Consider the following 6,166-nt stretch of genomic DNA (forward strand, 5'->3'; position numbering starts at 1 on the left):
TGCTGCCACCAATTCCCAACCATCAGCAGCATTGAGAACCTACATCGACCTGGAAATGATAATGGAGACAACACTGACGTAAGCTGGCTGGAGAAGCTAACACTAACATTAGCCTGTTGGCTTTGCTGACCGATAAAACTGATTTTATATCATGTCCATCATAGAACCAATCACTATGTTTGTTTACAATAATTTACAATTTAATTGTTTTCCTTGTGATTATCTCACTCCACTTTTTTGTTTTCTTAGACTGCTTTAGGAGAACTTGACTCCAGTTAGAAGACACCAGTTGAGTTTTTGTCCTTGGGTTGACAAGCCAAGTGATCATGACCGCTGGTTTGAATTTATAGGCGAGCAGATAATTTTCAAAGTGAAGCGTCCATTATTGATAGTGCTGTCCCTAGGGTTGCCAACCGTCCCTTGAAAAACGTCGTCCCGTATTTAGAAACAAAGTTACGCGTCCCGTATTCTGCTGGTGCACTTTTCCTGTAGCCCATGGTGAACTGTTTGACGTGAAACAGCATGCATCTAGTTGTCTACACATGAGGGACAACCAGGTGGACCCTTGACTGGTTTGTTGTACACCAGGCAACACCAGAGGCAGATATGGTATGTAGAAAAAATACGAATGTTTTTTAAGTCCAATAAGTGTCAGAATTTTGTGGCCAAAAAAATGTTTAGTGTAATAAACACATACAATTGATAGATGAATACATAAAATAGATAAATAATACATAAAAGTAATACGTAGATGAATAATAGATAAAGAATACACACTATACTATATACATACATATATACAACCCTGTCCCTTATTTATTTTTCAGGGAGTTGGCAACCCTAGCTGTCCCTCTCATGAGTCACAGTGTGAATAGGCTCATCACTCTGCTATATGTTGAGTGAACAGTTTTAACATGTGTACAGATGTGTCAGGAACATTCACGTCACAAATTGCTGACCATTTCACTGTGACAAAGTGGGCAGTGGAGACATGAACAGAAAGTGGACCATAACCCAGCCATGCTTTCTCTAATGACATGCTCAGTGGTTAGACAACCCCTCATTTTGCTTTGCCCCTGGAACTGTTTCTTGAAGTAGATGTTTGATAGAGGCAGCTGCACAGTAGCGCTGGTAATACCTTTTGATAGTCCACTGTTGACTCTGTATAACTGACTGTCACGATGATTAATCCGAACAGATGCCGTCATAGCAATGTTCACTCTACGTCTCTACCATCCCTTACAGTAAAACCTCCGTCTCTCTAGTCGCTGTTGCAACCTTCATCCATTTACAGCATGACTGCTGAATGCATTTCAGTGCCAAATACATTGCATCACCTCAACAACATGACTGCACTTTTTATTCAAAAGGTTCTTCCGAATCCGACAGAGGAATACATTTTACATCACTGCCTATCTGTACCTTTGCTTTCTAACTTGCTATCTGTGGCGGAAATTCTGCTTGACTGCTGATGCCTCGTCTAATCCTGCCTGGTCATTATCCACTGTATGCCTGACTGACTACACAGGAGATTGCATTTGAACTCCACCTGCCTTGTCTTTCTAAGAGTTTTCATTTACAGTGAACATTAAGTCAGCAAAAAACTGACAAAGGAGCATTGAATTACTAGTCAGATATTCTCTTAAATGAGTAAATGTTCTTCAGACCTGTGATAACAGACATTCTTGGGTCATCTTTTAAGTGTATATGTTGAACACATCTAGCAGTTATAGAACAACATTATGAAATCTGGATGGGGGTTTTTTGTAACTTTAATATTCCTTCTCCTATAGCTCTGTTTTTGGTCTCAACCAGCTACTAAGGAAAATATCTGACTCTTGAGCTAATTTGTATTCCCAAGGTTTTCGCTAAGTGTGTCTGTCTGCTTTTTGGGTTTATAGGTGTTTTGGTGCTGTGGCCGACAACAACACTGTGAGATGGTTAGAACTGAACCAAAATAGCTGTGGAGTTTCCGCTAAACAATTAGCTCACTATGAGGCTCTGTAAAGTCAATAGAAGCTGCAGATTTTGGTAATATTTCCCTGTAGGTTTGTCACCACAAGCAACCCTTTCACATTGTCACACTTTTTTCACATTGTCATTGGATGCACTGCATTGCATACTGTCCGGGTCAAAGCCTCATGATTTAAGTTCAATGCCGACGTGCAGTGTCAGTGCAGTGTGAGGGTGTGAAGGTCACAGCAGTCAACAGGCATAGTGGCAAGTCTGACTTTCAGCCAGCAGACCTGAGTTTGCATTTTATTAATTAACGCCGGCAGTTACATTGACCTCAAAAAGTAACTCAACACCATCTAAAAAAATCCTGTAGACTGACTTTGTGAAGGTGAACCCTCAATTACATCACTGCTATCTGTAGTGTGCTGACAGGTGCAACATCCGCCCAAATGTGATCAAGTTTGCAATAAAACATATTAGGCTTTCAAAAAAGCTAACTGACCAACAGTTCACATATTATCACATACAATGACTTTTGGACTCTTATTAATGTTGTCAAAGGATTGCAGTTTTTTTAGGTTAAGGCACAATAAATACTTAGGTTTAGGAAAAAATAATGTTTTTGGTTAAAGTTATTACTCTCACTCTCACAACTTACATAATTAACATAGCGTAACTGGGATGACCAGGCTGCTGTATTTGACACATCTGGAGTCTGTAAGGTAACAGGGTTGCAGTATGATACTGACTATGACATTCAATGCAAAACAGGGTCGGAAAAACAACTGAACACACCCTTGTCTCACCCTCTCTTATGGTGGAAAGTAAAAATGTGAAAAACACAAATGCATGCATTCACAACAGTGTTTTTAATTTAATTCTGGGCCACTGTAGAACATGTTGGTGTCACATGATGGTTCACATAAAGGCTCAATCTCAGGTAAAGAAAATTATTTATTAGGTTATTTGTGTTGATTATACGCTAATGAAAACATATTTACTGAATGTTATGTTCAATTTCTGCTGATAGATCCCTAAAAAACACTACTTTCAGTGTCTACAGAAAACATGATAAAGTATGTAGAGTGACTGTGCCCCAATTTTATGTTTGCGACCTGCATAAATGTCCCACATGTCAGGCACTGTACATATTGTATAAGGTACAGAAGAGCAGAATGAATGCAGTGCTTAATCCTACTAAATACTTTAGAGATGTGGTGACTCTCGCCTCTTTTATGTGATGTGAATTTTCTGTTCTGCTTGCAGAGAGAGGCAGAGGCAGACTGAGCAGACAGGAAGATAATGAGAAACATACTGACACATGCAAATCTGGCAGCCGACAGACACACACACACACACACACACACACACACACACACACAGACAGAGGCAGGAGAGCAGCAGGATCTACATCTTTTTGTTAATTCCAAAGTTTGCTGCGTCATTCTTTCTTCCATATTTTCCTTTTCTCTTGCTTGCTCTCCTCTCTCTCTCTCTCTCTCTCTCTCTCTCTCTCTGATCAATTCATGCAGCCAAACCTGCGTCTGGACAAATAGAAAGTTGAAACATCAGAACAGTGTGATGCAGGGAGGAGAAAGATGGAGAGAGTGATTAAGACAGGAATAACGAGACAGTGTGAGAGAGGGAGAGCTAAATTAGGAACAAAAGACAAGACACTGGGGGGAAGTATCTGTGCCTGTGTGTGTGCTCATGCATGCACACCATGTGCGTATGTGTGCATCTTTACAAAACCCTTGTGAAACCGCAGGCTACTTAATTCAGTTTTTCTGGTTCAGTCCTCCTCCGCCTCTTGTCTAACTCTCACTTCTGTTCTGTTTTGAGGATCTGTTGGGATGTAATGTACTTATAGGGAGAGCTACAACGGGATTTCTTATAGAAATTGAAATTTAAAACAGTTTTCTTCAGAGAGTCACATACATGAGATATCAAGGCAAGTAGAGCTGGTGAGGCTCGTGATTTTATTGCGGATATGATTTGTGACCGAGCAAATCTGCCAAAAGTATCACAGCAATAAAAACAATGCAAAACATTAAACAAATAAAATAATTATGGAGCCACTTCTTGTTCCTTTTATAGTCTAGAATAGAAACATTGTCCCCACAGTGGTCCTGCAGAAGTGATTTAATGTGGATCAATAGGACATCCTATCCACTCCTTTTGACGCCGATCCAGTTCAGAGATATTCATCGTCTTAATCAGACATGGATCCATTAGATATAATTAATGTCACCGTTAACAGTCTGCCGGCAAAGATTACCGCCACAGCAATCATTTACTGCTCCCTGTCTCTTGTTATATGTCAGTGTCTGTTTCATATTTGTCTTCTTAATATTCAATATAGCAGTTCTGACAGAAATAAAGTCAAAGCTGTAATGATCCTGTGCACACATATACATGCGAAGACTTACAGTATAAAGTCAGTTTGCAGGGCTTACCAAAAAACATTCTGTCCATGTGCATGTCCAAAAATCTAAAATTGCAATAGATTTAACCATAAATCTGGGTCAGCAGCAGACCACCAGACTGCGTAAATGTGCAGCTAAAACAAGCTGCACAGGGTTATAACTCCCCCTGGTGTTGATGTTTTGGACTGCAGGATGTTCTGTAATGAAGAATATATTGTTGAAATCAGTAACATTAAATTAGGATTTTACATAATTTTTTTCTGCTGCTATTGACGTGCCCTTGAGCAAGGCCTGGTCCTCTGCTCGGGCATCAGCTGCTCAGGTGTGAGTGCATGTATAGATGTGCATCCAAACCTCCACCCCCAGGCCATCGCTGAGGATGGAATGTGTTTTTCGGTTGTCTTGCTTGGTTAAATAATAACAATCCGGTCTGAAACGAGTCTCCCCTGAGGCTTCAGTGAACACAGTATGGAACATCGCGAACAGCTGTGGCCAACTCACCTAAAGCAAACTTAAAACATGAATTTGGCTGATTACATCGAGAAAAAGTGAGCACAACATGCAATTTATGAAAATACAGCAGCATGAACTCACTGACTGAATGCTGGTGATTAAGACAAAGCAAGTCCCCATACAGGTCAGTGTGACAAAGAAAATACGTATTATTAGTTATAATTAGTAAATACTTATTTTGTGTCGCCTAACTGTAAAATAATTTGCATTCCAGTCCATCTGTGAGCTTTTACACACTCTTAATTGTTGCCACACTAATGATTTGGATGTCTGTGGCTTTCCTGCCCTCACACCTTGTTTTAGTTCATTATTTAAATATTTAAACTGATGGAGAAATTGTCCCGTGTTTTTGTATATGTAGTTAAGGTGGTAGTATTTGTCTTTGTGGCACACCGTTGTGGTCAAGAATGGTTTGATCCCACTGTACTGTGCTTTTACTTTCAGATAAGCAAAGCAATGTTGAAGAGTAAGCAAAGGTTTAAGTCAAGGCTAAGACTTAAGGTTATGTTAATTCATGTTCTGTTACAGTGTCAGTTTACTGTGTGATGACAGAGCTCTGAAACTGAATAATGTTTACTGATGGATCAACCATAAACTGATGAAAACACTGTCTCTTACCACTCATGTGAAGATCCTTCTGCAATGTTCCTGTAACATATATAATCTGATACATGACTGCCTCCCTCTGGTTTGGAAGTGGAAGCTAAAATGAAAACAGACTTTATGGGAAAATTACACAGAGCCTCAAAACAGTTCTGTCCTTACAAACCATATATTTTGATTATTCAATCTCTCCTGTTCATTTGCGCTGATGTAATTTGAAAGAAATCATTACGAAAATGTTGTGTGCTGCCTTTCATCTCGCTGAGCTGTGGCATGACAGTATAACCAGTCAGCCCTGGTCTGTTTTCCCTCCGTCTATAGATTGAAAGCATCGTACGTAAGGAGGCAGGGCAGCTCAACATTCTCACCCCCAAAACAAATTCTCTTTCAGGTCACGAGATGTTGTTGAATACTTCGAATGCCTAAAAGAAATCTTCACCTTCCCTCCAAAAAGGAGTAACACAGGCAGAATACCTGACTTGGGAGTAAAGTCATCTTTTTCATTTTAAAATGTAATTCACCACAACCCTGGGAAAAGTTTCTTCCTTTCTTTCCATCTGGCCACCTCATGTGCATGTGTGTATGTTGAGAACTGTACAGTGTCTGGCTAACACATGGTGGCTGTATATCGGCTCGCTCAGTCCTGATTGTGATTATACAGCTGCTGT

Source organism: Sparus aurata, chromosome 2, assembly GCF_900880675.1.
Source record: "Sparus aurata chromosome 2, fSpaAur1.1, whole genome shotgun sequence".
NCBI classification, from domain to species: domain Eukaryota; kingdom Metazoa; phylum Chordata; class Actinopteri; order Spariformes; family Sparidae; genus Sparus; species Sparus aurata.